General features: G+C 27.2%; 1 long non-coding RNA gene across 1 annotated transcript; it reads right to left on the reverse strand.

The window, feature by feature from the left end:
• Positions 1-2,201: 2,201 nt before the first annotated feature.
• LOC130512870 (uncharacterized) lies at positions 2,202-3,006 on the reverse strand. Its single transcript, XR_008946479.1, has 3 exons — positions 2,865-3,006; positions 2,668-2,756; positions 2,202-2,593 (listed from the first exon to the last, which is right to left on the reverse strand). It is a non-coding gene; the product is annotated as an uncharacterized LOC130512870 (long non-coding RNA).
• Positions 3,007-14,400: the final 11,394 nt, after the last annotated feature.

The following is a 14,400-nucleotide window of genomic DNA, read 5'->3' on the forward strand; positions in this document are numbered from 1 at the left end:
CACCGTGTAATGCTTTTGTCACGTACTCTTACTTTACTTCTTTTTTCTCTTCTTTGTGTCTCTATCCTCTGTAATTTGGTGTTGAAGATGGAGAGATATCCAACCAGAGACTGCGAGCCTCGTTGCTTCAATCTTGTGCCAAAACAGAGTGTGAAAATAAGAATTCTGTGGTCGATGGCCGTAGTGCTTTCTCTGGCTCCACATCTCTTCCGTCGCCTATGTCTGTAACTAAATTTGATGTCTGCTTTCATTAAAGAAGAATAATGTCAAAATAAAAATATGTGGATGTAAATAAAAGCTGTGGACCACTAACTTTAGATTAAAATTTAAAACAAACCAACAAACTAAACAACTAGCAACTAAAAAATAGAAGCAGGTAATAAGTGGACAAGCATAATATAGTAATATGCTTCGGGACCAATTTTCTTTAGAAGAAGGAAAAAAAGCTTTGGAAGAAGAGAAACTACCTTAGGAATAGTAATCAACTACCTTAAGTGACCGAAAGTGTGATTATAAACATAGAAAGTGACTCTTAAACTTAATGTAATTTTTTCTTTTATTTAATATTGTTGTGATCTCCAATTATATACTGTGTATATTCCTAACTGTTTTAATAGTTTACGTAATCAGCTAAATCAAAAATACAAAATCAATACTATCATTTAGCTGAATATTTTTAAAATATTGCTTTTTCAAAATTGGTCGACAATCAATATCAATTAACAGAACGGAACATAGATTACTAGATACTCCTAAATATATGGCACTTTATTATTCTTAAATCTATTATTTAATTCTTGAAATTAGTGTTTAGGCAACAATCATCATCATCTAATGTATACAAAGTTGCCATATAAACATATTAAATAGTATTGTTTTCCAAATTATGGTTACCGAATATCTCCATTTTCACAAAATCTATCAAGTTTCAAATTTAGAATATTTCAGAATATGCCACCCAGTTATTTTCTACATGTTGAACTTAACATCAACACCTAAAATTCTTATTATTATATATATGGAGAATTGGAAAAAAGAGACACTTTAAATTTTTCTTTGTCGTTTTAGGACTTTTCATACTTTTGGCAATTTTGGACATGTTTTACCTTTCGTTCATGAGAAAAATAGTAAACTTAAATATAAAAATATACAAAAATATGAAAACTATTGGAAACATAAGTATGACAATTTTTATGTTTATTTAAAAAAAAAATTAGAATCATATTTTATTTTGTTTTCTAACCGAAGTTAGAATACACATTCTGGTAATCTACTTTATCTAGAAACCGAATTATAAGTTTTATACATCGGTATACCCAGAGTATATAACGTTATATAGACTTCCTTGCATATATATCTTAGGTAGATTTTGTAACCTTACAATCTATCAATATGTCTTCACTCTACCTAAGGATATATAACGACATATAGCCACAACTCTAAAATGTACCTTACGTACTTATTGTGAAATTAAGCTCATGTACATTTTACCTTATATGACGCCTTAGGAAGAATATGATTCCCACGTATTCTACTGTGCTCTGAGTTAGGTAGGATACGTTTTCTAGGCAAATCCAAAGAATATGGAAACTTCCATATTCGGTTATAGATGTTTCCTAAATCTATCCTAAACATCTTAGAGAATATTTTCTCCACGATTTTCTCTTCCTCCCATGATCCTTTCATCGACATATCTTCTCTTCTTCTTCATCGTCCAATTCTCTTCTCTTTTTTTTCATCAATACAACATAGTTCTAATCTATGTTAAATCTGGTGAATGTATGTCTAATTGCAGTGACGAGTGGAGTTTCATGGGAGACAAAAAAAGTGTGGTCGAATGATTACATTAGAAACTACTACTCTGTTGGAGGACCTCAAAATCATGGTGTATGAGGATTATGGCGTGGAACCTAATCGGTTAAAAATATTTTCCAAATCTATACTAAATCTACCCTAAATCTCTCATGATCATGTTCAAACTGATAATTCCTTCATGATATTCTTCCAAGCAACAATGTCTGCAGTTCAATACTTGCTACTGGGAATGAAAAACACAGAATCAGCTTATTTGTTTTCTTTGATTATAAAATAATGGAATCATATTTTATTGTTTCAATATTATTGATGCAGTTCCAATACAGTTGCAATAAAAACGGTTTCATCTGTTTTACTAGGCTAAGCAGCTGCATTTAGATGTCCATACTCTTAGCCTCGCTTTTTTGGTAGCTATAGTAGCTGCTTCACTTGCTCTTAATGTGCCTTGTGAAATGAGATCAGCTGCAAATTTACGAGTAATCTCTTCCTGAATCTTGGTCCTAGCATCACCAAGTGGGTCCTCTTTTATCTTCTCTTTACTAGCTGAAGGTTGAACAACCAGTAACACGTTTTTCAATATGAACTGAGGTTTTTGCATCTCTAGATTTGGAAGCTTTCTCAGTTTTAGAGTTATTCTCGTTGGGGTTGTTAAATGATTTTGGACTTTCCTCTTTCTCTTTGCTAAAAGCTCCAAAATCTTGTGGTTGAGGATTAAACTGTGGAGCGTTAGGAACGACACCGACTCTTAGAGTTGCTTCTAGGTTTTGAATCATATGCACTACAAATAAGGAGATAAAATTATAAGCCAAGTAAAAAAAACGTCAGGAGGTTGCTAAGTTATGAGATACTTACTTAGAAGATCACCCTAGGCCATGGGGCTGTTCATGATCTCCTCCAAGTATATCTCAACCAGAACTTTAGAATATATGATTCACCCGAATCTACGGTTTGTAATGGTGGAGTACAGTCAAGCTAGCTTGCCAAGCCTCTGCTTAGGTTTCAGATACAAATCAAATCCTAAAAATGAATCTATAGGATAAAACACATACCATGCGTGAAGAATCGAGTATTTTGATGAAATTGATGGTGGAGTACATAACTCAGCTGATGCAACGAAACTGACAAAGAACAAGTACGAGAAAAAAAGAGAACAAAAAATAAAAAACAGAGAACAGATGACATGATTTTAATATTGTGAGAAGAAGAATTGCCATGGAAGAGAATAGGAAGCTTTAGCGGAGAAGAGGAGAGTAGAAGCTATAAGTTAGGTTAAATGTGTTTTCCCTTTTTTATTTTACGTTCTTTTTAACTTATAAAATTTTATTAACAAATATTATATATTTTAATTAAATTTAAATTTGATTAACTGAAGGGTATAATTGTATTAACAATAATTTAAATCCTAATAGGACAAAAATATCACAAAAAATCCTATTGTAACAAACTAAAGTTTTAAATGTCCTTATTTTCCAATTATCTCTTATATATATGACACCTTCGCCACTCTTCTCAAACAAATACTTTATCAACCTTTTGACCTTAGGCTTCTTACTTTGTGGCTTCTACTATATAAATCGGAATGGTTTGTTCATGTAAAAGTGCTATATTCTTGGAAACAAAATACTATCTTATCAGGCTAAACCATGGAATGTAAGTGTTTTTACTGACAACATATATATATCTCAAAACGATCTTTATCAACTCATATATTATATGCCGGATTCATCTTGACAATCATAGCATGACTTTCGTATTGATATATCTAACATGTTTAGATCAAATAAATAAATATATGTAACATGTAAAAGGGTCACAAAATTCATGCCTCATGCAAAAAGATATAGGTGGTTTAACTATATCTTTTATATATTTAAATTCAGATTCAATGATAAGGAAAGAGCGATTAGATTGTTTGAAAGTAATGAAGAAAATCTTGAAAAAGATTGCAGTAAGCTTGAGCAATCATAGAATAGAAGTGAATTAAGAGTGATAAATGGTTACTCTTCCCCAGCAAGAACATTCAAGAAATGATTCAAACAACTCAGTTTTTTATAGTAAAAAAAATATTTGCAACATCTATATTATTAAAGTTGAAGTACAAAATGGAGATGTTTGGAAACAAGGATAGTAGAATAAATGAGATATGTTTAGTAATATGGATAGTAGAATAAATGAGATATGTTTGGCAACACGGATAGTAGAGATGTGTACTTTCTTTTATTTACATATTTAGCCATTGTATTTTCAGTAAATTAATAACAAATGAGAATTGATTGGAAACATGAATAACATAATTAATATTTCTTTTTATTTAAACATTTAACTATTGTTTTTATAATAAATTAAACAACCTTCTTTCTATATTTTTTTTATTTAAAATTATGTCACTATATTTACAATTCTTTATGGTGAAAATAAAAAACACAGACTGAAATATAAATAGTTTATTATGTAAAACAATTTTTAAAAACAGTATTATTACCTTATTTAGTTTTGTCAAATATAAAATTTCAAGAGTTCAATTTTCAAAAAAATATCATAAAATTAATAATAACTCATAGAAAACTAATGCAAAAAAATTTAAAACTTTGAAACATGGATAAAAGTATGTCAAGAAGAAAAAATAAGAAGAAAAAATAATGGCTTATGTTATTAATAAAAATTGGAAATCCATTATATCAGTTTTAAAAAATATACAAAATAGACTAATCTAATTACCTAAAAACATTGTTTTGACTAAAATAATCATAAAATAAAATTTAAATTTTATATACATATTTCAAATCAAAATAATAATTTAAAGTTGATTTATATAAAAAATTGTTTTAAAATATTCATATATTCAAAAATTATTTTACTAAAATATTATCCAATAACCATTATTAAAAAAATGTTTTCATTATATATAAGCAAATACAACAAAAAGATTAATTTTATATACCAACTTAAATTATGGTTTTTATATTTCACATTAAACTTTAAGAATATAATATATATGATTATTTATAAGATGATACATATAAAATATTATTACTTATATAATTATTTATATGATGGACCAATTTTTTTTTTTGACGTCGAAAGACTATTCTATTATTTATATGATGGACCAATGCAATTAATTGCATTTATATGCTGACATATACATGATACATAATAGTGACTAGGGCTGGACGTTAAGGTATCCATTCCGGTTTGTTTCGGATCTGTTTGAGTTTCAGATTTCTAGGGTCAAAGATTTCAGCCCCATTCATATATTTCTAAATTTCAGTTCGAATTATGACTAGGGCTGGGCGTTCAGGTATCCATTCGGGTTCGTTTCAGATCTGCTTGGGTTTTGGGTTTCGGAGGTCAAAGATTTCAGCTCCATTCAGATATTTCTAAATTTTATTTTGAATTATATTCGGATATTTGCGGGTTCACTTCGGGTTTGGATAACTCATTTAAATTAATTTTTAAAATTCATTATATATTTTGAATTTCTTAAAATCTATAAATAAAATAATATATTGTATATAAATCTGAATAACATATGTTAGAATACCTAAACTTAACATATAAATCGGTTTGAAATATACATCCGCATGGGCGTGCGGGTCAAAATTTAGTTTAAATTACAATGTAAATATTTAATTAATATAAAAATATGTCACATTGTTTAAACAAAATATCAATGTAAAAATATTGTATATTTACGTCCTAAAATCATTTATTTTTAACAACAAGTCAAATAAATATGTTGATTGGAGAGAGAATAAAACAAAGCCAGAGAAGCATATAGTTTACCAGAGACACTCTATGTGTCGAATTTATTATAAAGAAAATTTCACTATGATAAATACATTCAATAACTACAAACAAATAATATATTTCATAAAACTGAAAAATAATACCCGCGCTTTCGAAGCGCGGGTCAAAATCTAGTTTCATTTAATTGTATAGATATCCAATTTACTGATTATATTCTTTTCAATATTTCATTTAGTTCCGAAGATAGAATGATTGTTTTAAATTGATTTACAGATTTTCGTATTTGTCTAATATTTATGACAGAATAGAAAACTTTTCCATTCGTTTCATACTATATAATTTGCTTTCAGACACCATTCCTATCAATTATCGGTTCTATTACAAAGTATAACTAGATCTTGACCCGCGCTTTGGAAGCGCGGAATATTTTACGATAAAAAATTTCACTAACAACTTAACAAATATTTTGTAATTTTTAAAGAGTGTGTATTTAAAATATTTTTGCATTTAAATCAGTATTTTAAAATTCAACCCGATTGTTATTATACCGGTTAATCCGGAGATCTAACAATTCAATTTAGGTTTTTAAAATATTCATATTAAAAATTACTAAAACCCGAGACTAAACGATTGAACTGATAGATGACCGATATGTAATCAAATTTGATTTAAATTGTAATAGTTTCATAATTTGTAATCTTATAATCCAAATTTTAAAGTTTATTATTTTGCAATTTATGAAATTATGATGTTTCTACAAAATTTTAAAGAGAAAATGATGGATATAAAATAACTAAGATTGATTATTGTATTGTTTGGAAACATTGATAGTAGTATAAAGAAATAAGTATATTGTTTGGAAACATGGATATTAGTATAAAGAAAGGAATATTAATGATTTAATGTAGGTTTAACTATAAAGTATAAAGGTATATTTAATTTAAAAACTTACAAAATAAATGTTAGGTACAACATAATGTTTCTGTTTTAATAAGATAGATACTATTATAGTTCTGCTGTGAATGGTGCGTTACCTTTTGTTTTTCTTTTTTTCTTTTTGGAGAAATTTCATCAGTTTGCTTTTTTTCACATTTGGAAGCGGTGCAATACGGAGATGGGTCCTGTTAATGCCAAATAATATATCAGATTAAAGTCTAATACACTGAAAGTTTTTAACAGTTGTATCAACGAAATATCTTTTATATGGTGGTCGTATTGTTTCACTTTTAATTATTTTCTACCTTGCAGGCGAAGAATACAACCAACGTTCCTTATTCCTTCAATCACCTAAAACATGTAAATAAAAAAGTTACAGAATATTGTGCTCCTTGATCGCAAATACAAAAGCATCTTAACAAATGATAATTGGAGGTTTATAAGAATCATCAGGAGTACTAACCAATCTTGACTAAGAAAAAGTGTAATGTCGTACTTCTTATAATATTCTCTGTTCATCAATTTGTACCACCAATGACCTGAGTACACTTTTGTACTTATGGTTAAGTGACTTATAGAAAGATCAAAATTTAGTTATGAGAAGTGATTGAGAAGCTTTATTAACGGTCACTTTTGTTTGTTTCTTCAGATGTCTTAAAGTCTCTGATCTATGATACGGATGATGTTCGTCCGTTTCGGTCCCTTTCATAATATTTTAGATTTAAGAAACTCTTCATCCGCATGTTAGGATCTGTGGAAGAGAATCCTTTTTGTTAGGATCTGGGATTTCTTTTGTTGTCACTTTGGGAATTTTTTTTTATTTTTTATAACTAATCGAGCCAAAACAATTTAAAGGTGAGCAAACGATTTATACCTTACAATTCCTTCATTTTGCAGTCGTCTTTTTCGGATATACGTGGTAGACCTTTGATTTTCATCATCGATTTTCGATTTTGCAATTAAAAAATGTTCGTCGGTCAAGAGCTGTATGGTCTCTTTCTTTTCCTTCTGTTTTCTGTTTTTTTTTTTACTTAGATAAAGTACAGGGTCACTTATGACCGAAGGAGGTGAATTGTTGGACCGAGTCATCTAGGTGTTTTGCCCGCACCTGCGGACATAAATATCTTATAAATACTAATTAGTTTATGTCTTATTAATCTAAAACCAACATAATAAATTATTATTTATGTTTTTACATAGTTAAATCAAACATAAAAATATTTATATGTCAAATATTGTTTTTATCAAAATATATATTTATTATTGAGTTAAGTTTTCTTAAAACACTTATATCTTAGAAATAGTTTAGAAAAATATATTTATACTTTTTGGTTGACTAATATTTAATTATAAATTGTTTTGTATCTTAATTATTTTAAAAAATTTATAATAAAAATATTGTTTTCAGATAGGCACACAATACATATATATATATATATATTATCTTCTTCTTTTTTTTGATAATTCTATAATATTATTTTATAATCAATTATTTAATATAGCATATAACAGATAAACTTTATATCATTAAAACAAAATTCGTTTTTATTTATATATAAATTCAGCAAGAGTATTATTTAAATTAATAAATTAGTGAATAGTTAGAAACTAATAATAAATCAATAACCTATTAAAAGTCTAAAACCTAATAAAAATATGAAAAAATTAGAAAAGCTAATATAACATATAAATTTAATATTAATAAAATTTGTTTTTATTTATACACAAGATTCATCAAGGCTATTTTTAAAATTAATAAATTAGTGACTCAGGTAAAAACAAATAATAAATCAATGATAATTTAGCTTAAACTTAATAAAAACATGACAAATAAGCAAAATTAGTTAAAATCATGGAGAACATGATTTTGTTTTTGATAATTCTATAATATTATTTTGTAATCAATTATTTAATATAGCATATACCATATAAACTTTATATCATTAAAATAAAATTTGTTTATATATATATATATATTCAGTAAGGATATTTATTTAAATTAATAAATTAGTGAATAGTTAGTAACTAATAATAAATCAATAACCTATTTAAAAGTCTAAACCCTAATAAAAATATGACAAATAAGAAAAGCTAATATACCATATAAATTTAATATTGATAAAATAAAATTCGTTTTTATTATATAAAAGATTTATCAAGGCTCTTTTTAAATGCTTAAACTTAACAAATTAATAAAAACATGACAAACAAGCAAAGTTAGCTAAAATCATGGAGAATATGACAAGTAAGCAAAATCACTTCATAAATAGTAGTATAGACATGAATTTATAAATAAAATCACTTTATTTCCTTTACACTAAAAATAAACTGAATTTATTTGAAAAATATATACTAAACAATCAATGGCTTTTATTGATATTTAATGTAGAAAATTATTTTATAATTCATAAAAATTACATCTAATAGAGTTATTGTGTTAGATTTTTTTATTAATTTTGTTAACTAAATTTGTCTAATTGTATCTAAAAATGAAACCAAAAATTTATAAAACAAGATTTTTAATTGTCACAAAATAATAATATTTCATTGCTCTCAAAACTTCTTATTCTTAATATAATATCTTACTAACGACAATCCAAATTATAGAACAATTACTACACATATACACAAAAATACACATTGTCTATTTCATATAAAATATATATTATACTAAACCAAACTCAGTCTGATAAAGTAGTATCGAATCCGAACAGAAATTGATTAGATATCCGAATGAGTTCAAAATTTTGTTATTTAAAGAACCAAAACCGAATATGATCTGTACTGAAGTATTTCGGGTACCCGAATATATCCGAAGTAGATTTATATACCTAAATATATCAACTATTTTTAGATTTGATGTATATTAAAAACATTGAAAGTATATAAAATGCTTTTAATTTATCCAAAATATTTGAAAATATATCCAAATTGTTTAAGTAAATGTCTAAAATAACTAAAGTATACTCAAATTATCAAAAATACTTAAAATATCTATTGATTATCTATCCAAATATTCAAACCAAATCAATTTAAATGTTAAGTTTAGGTATTTTGACATATTTTATTCAAATTTTATGCAATTTATTATTATCCTTATAGATTTTGAGAAATTTGAAGTATATAATGAATTTTTAAAAATTTAAAATAACTTAAATGGTTTATTCCCAATCGCAAAGATCTGAAACAAACTCGAATTGAGATTTAAAAATACTTGAATGGATTGAAATCTTTGACCTCAAAAACCCGAATAGACCCGAACTGAGTCTGAATGGGTAGCCGAGCGTCCATTCCTAACTTTTAAATTGGAAAATTTAACCAAAATGTTATTCCGCACTATCAAAGCGCAGATCAAAATCTAGTATATCTTAAAACAAAACATAAAATGATAATATAAAAATATATTATTTACATATGTATAGTTTTAATAGTGAAGTAAAGAAATTAAAATGAAGACGTAAATTGCTTTTTTGAAATTTGTTTCCACCACTGTCGATTGAACTTTGTTTTACTATTAGTCAATCAATTGTAAACATAATCACAGAAAACAAACATGTACAAAAAAAATGCCTGTATCACTAGAAATATAATACAATTTAATTCATTAATGTAATTCTGTTTAAATATTAATATTTTTGAATTTATAAACTAAAGTGACACGACTGATAAGGATAAGAGTGCTCTAAGAGAATTTCCAAGAAGACACTGTATTTTAAATTTTGCAAAACTTTATATTTAAAGTTTTAAGCTAGTTTTCTCTGAAAAAAACCAAACTTCAAACCTAACCTCAAAAAAAATTATATTTTATGTTATGGTGTTTATATTTATGATACTTAATTTAAATTCATAAAAAAATTATAAATAAATAGCACATATATATAAATATTATAGATATATTAATTAACAAAATGATACAATAAAATATATATTTTACATAGAAATACATAAGTAAATATTAAATTAGAAGTAAATTACTACATTATTCTATAAAACTATTTTTCGTAATACTTTCATGTATGATCAATTAGTATATTTGTTAAGTTTCTTTTCTATTATTGTTGGTATCTAAATCTAGTTTTGAAAAAAAGAGCTTATTTTAATGTTTTTATTTAACTTTATTTGTAGAAATTAACATTATAAAAGTAAATTTGAAATATTTATGCTTTATAAAATTTTGAAGGATTAAAAAGATTAAAGGACAAAATATTTAAAAATTATAAATATAATATGTAAATGTAAGGACCAAAATACAATAAAAATGAAACTTCAAATTTGAAGTTTTGAATAGTGACACTATATATTGAAATTTTATATTTGAAATTATAGAATGTTTTTTGGAGATGCTCTAAGACAGTATCAATCGTAATGGCAAATCCAATCCCTGGAACTTCTCCGGCTACATTAATACCAACGACCTCACCATTTAAATTAACCAGAGGACCACCAGAATTTCCCTATAACGAGTAAAAGTCAAACTAAAGCCAATATATATGAATCACCTTAGCAGTCCCACAATCAGTGAAGGTAAATGTTGCCATGGGAACTTCTATCCATCAGTGCCTTGTGCTTGCGGTTATGGGAACTTGTAAGACAATAAAAAACAAATTAAGATATATTACACATACACAATTTAAAGCAACAGAAACCAAGAATATGCTAAATTACCTTATGATTCCCTTTGAGAAGCTAAAACGCCAACCTTTTGGAGAACCAGCAGACATAACCAAATCACCAGGATGAACTTCACTGGCATCACCAGCCTTAGCAGCAAACCAAATTGGGTTTGGGCTTTATTCTGATCAAGGCAATGTTATTATCAGTGTCGTATGAGAAAGTTACTCCGTTGTAGTTAGTGCCAACACTTAACGTTACTAGCATCTGATAACAAGATAAGATTGTTGAAAACTTAATTAACCAATATACCCTTGTCAATACAATTAGATTGTTGAAAACCTATGTAACACAATACTCTATGTACACATGTTTAAAAAAGTTGTTGAACATACATGTGTTTCCTAGTCAAAGCTAATCTTAGTAGTTTCAAATCCTAAAACATCTACCAGTTTATTTCCTTCATCACTTTTAGAAATGTGTCTTTGGGCACTGCAAAGCCAACAACCACTTTTACAAATAATAAAATTCAGCAAAAATAGTGCAACTATAGAAACAAACAAAATTGACAAAAACTTATGGAGGTTGACGACGATATGACCACAAGTGATTATTTTGCCTTCTTCCCCAAACAAAATCCCAGAGCCATAGTAAGCACAAACTAACCATTAGGTCCATCGAGATTGAGGACAGAAGGAGCGATGGTTTTAGCAGCCCTTCTGAAAGTGCTTTTTCCAACAAATGCAGAAGATTGATTTCCAGGACGGAGAACATACTTACTCATCATAAGACAACATTTTCAATCCATAAAGGAAAGGATCTACAAACCAAAACGAGCATTTAGTTAACAGTAAATTATCAGGTGGAAAAAAAAACTGACCTCTAAAGCCTTTTCTTCTCGACCTTGCTTTTCCAGCAGATTTGCCGAGCGAGTTAGATTGGCTGGATTTATCTGAAATCCTTGCTTCTCCATATCTCTCAGAACGTCGTCACATGGTTTTTCGGATGATTTGAGATTGGAAAAAAGTTTTTGTTTTAGAGCAGGAGATGGTTTTGATCATCCCCACAGAGGAGGAGATCTGAGGAGTTTTCAAGAAGTGTCGGAGAAACATTGAAGAGAATTCTGCACTAACCAAAACTCTAATTTTTCGACTAAGACAACTCACAGATCATTCATCAGTAATCAATAATCATACTATCTTTTACTTAATAGATGACTGCGCTTTTCCGCAGGGTAAATAGTTTAAAAATTTTATGTTATCAAAATTAAAATTTTGGTTTTAAAGATTGCTTGACCGAAACTGAAGTTCTAAATGAATTAGCAGCATTTGAAAAATTACCAACTTCTTAAGTTACCAAATTCCGAGGAATATGTATCAATTTATGCCTAATTTATCCGCATATATATAGTTTTCTATAGATAGGTTACTAGACCTTAAAATAATTAAAGAAAATTGTTCTTTTAGATAAAAAAATGATAACTATGTCCTATTAGGCTAATCTCTTTTTGTACCATTTTCTTCTAATATTCTTTAGTATTTTCTAAAATAAATCAAATTAATAGTTTTACAAACAAAAAAAACAAAAACAAAAATAGTAAATACTGATGAAATACCTATATCTACGTATTGATATTTTTCAGTTTTAAAAATGTTTAAATCATAATTTCATATTTTCTAGAAAAGTAGAATTGACATTCTACATAGTTAGAAAACGTAATCCACTTTTTCCATTGAATCTACAAATACGTGTTCTACGTAAATAATAGTAATCTAAAAATATTTGGAAAACATATTCTGCGTTTAACCTATCATTCTAAAATATGTAGAAATCTGAATCTACACATTGTAATAAATCTAAAACTTGTAGAAATCTGAATCTACACATTACTGTAAATTTAAAACTAGTAGAATTCGATCTCAAACATGTTTACTACATTCTACTCTCTACGGATAAGAATAATCGGTTTCAAAATATGGGAAGTGAATATTTGGAAATATTATGTTTCCTTAAATTTATTAATTAAATCAATTTTTTTTAAAAAAATGTTTTTAATAGAAAATCGATTTATCAGAAAATAGAAATCATTTTAAAAAAAATAGAAAATCGTTTCTTAATAAAAATGATTTATATAAAAAAGGAAAAATCCATTTATAAGTTCGTGATTTATAAAATCAATTTTTAAATTAATGAAATAAAATTATAAAATCAACTTTTAAGTTAAAATAAAAAAAAAATAAAGTTTAAAATTTTTGGGATTTTGATATTCTTTTAATTACTTCAGTTAAAAAGTATATTTTAATATTTAACAATATTTTTTAATTGTAATTTCAAAATTTTGATTGAAATTAGGGGCAGTATTGCCATTTTGAAACAAAATAGCCTAATACGACACAAAATATATGAGATTAGTCTATTAGAACATAGTTATCATTTTTGGTATAAAAAATAAATTCCCAAATAATTATTCAAAACCTACAATGGAACTTGATATCATTTTTTTTTTGGGAACTTGATATCATGGTACTTAGACTATAAAAGAATGCTAATATACTTCATGGAGCTCAACTTTGTGTGCACTTCATATTAGGTTGACTGATGAATTATGAATATTGATTAATTTATGAACGAACCATTACATTTGTTCATCGTAGATGTAAAATACTATGACAACGTTGAAGCTGTTTAAAATCGGACAACTGTTAATACTGAAAAAGGCGTATGGTGCTCATGAGGTTTCTGTCACCTTTTAATTTAGTCTCCAACGATCGTAAACTTGTTTTTGATGTTTTTCCAGCTGTTCGAGCACCATACTCCTTTCCTGGTCTTATTGGAACTAATCAAATCCTTGGCTCCTTTTCCCAAAGGCTTTCTGACACTTAATTAAATGAGGTAACATAACTGGCAATTTTAGGTCTGAGCATGTCAAAGTCTAAAACATGATTCAGTGGAAACTTAGGCTATCGACCGGGCATGGGTTATTCAGTCTATAAACATAACCATGCAAAAAGTCTGTTGTGGCCACGTGAGAATTATGTTATGTATATTCATTTACGTGGTTCACACGAAACAGAGCTAGGGTTATTAAGTTTCACCTTTTGGCTTTTGGCTTTTGGCTTTTGGCACTAATACTCTCTATTGAATATTTTATAGAAGAAGAAACCATCAATTCAGAAACCTACAAAACTGGAAACCTTCTCCACATTAGCTACTGTAATAGGTGAGAGCGGTTTCATCTAAATTTCTCAGAGTAGACGCCGAGACATTTGACTTCTTACTTCAGTTGAA

Source organism: Raphanus sativus, chromosome 5 (genome assembly GCF_000801105.2).
Source record: "Raphanus sativus cultivar WK10039 chromosome 5, ASM80110v3, whole genome shotgun sequence".
NCBI classification, from domain to species: domain Eukaryota; kingdom Viridiplantae; phylum Streptophyta; class Magnoliopsida; order Brassicales; family Brassicaceae; genus Raphanus; species Raphanus sativus.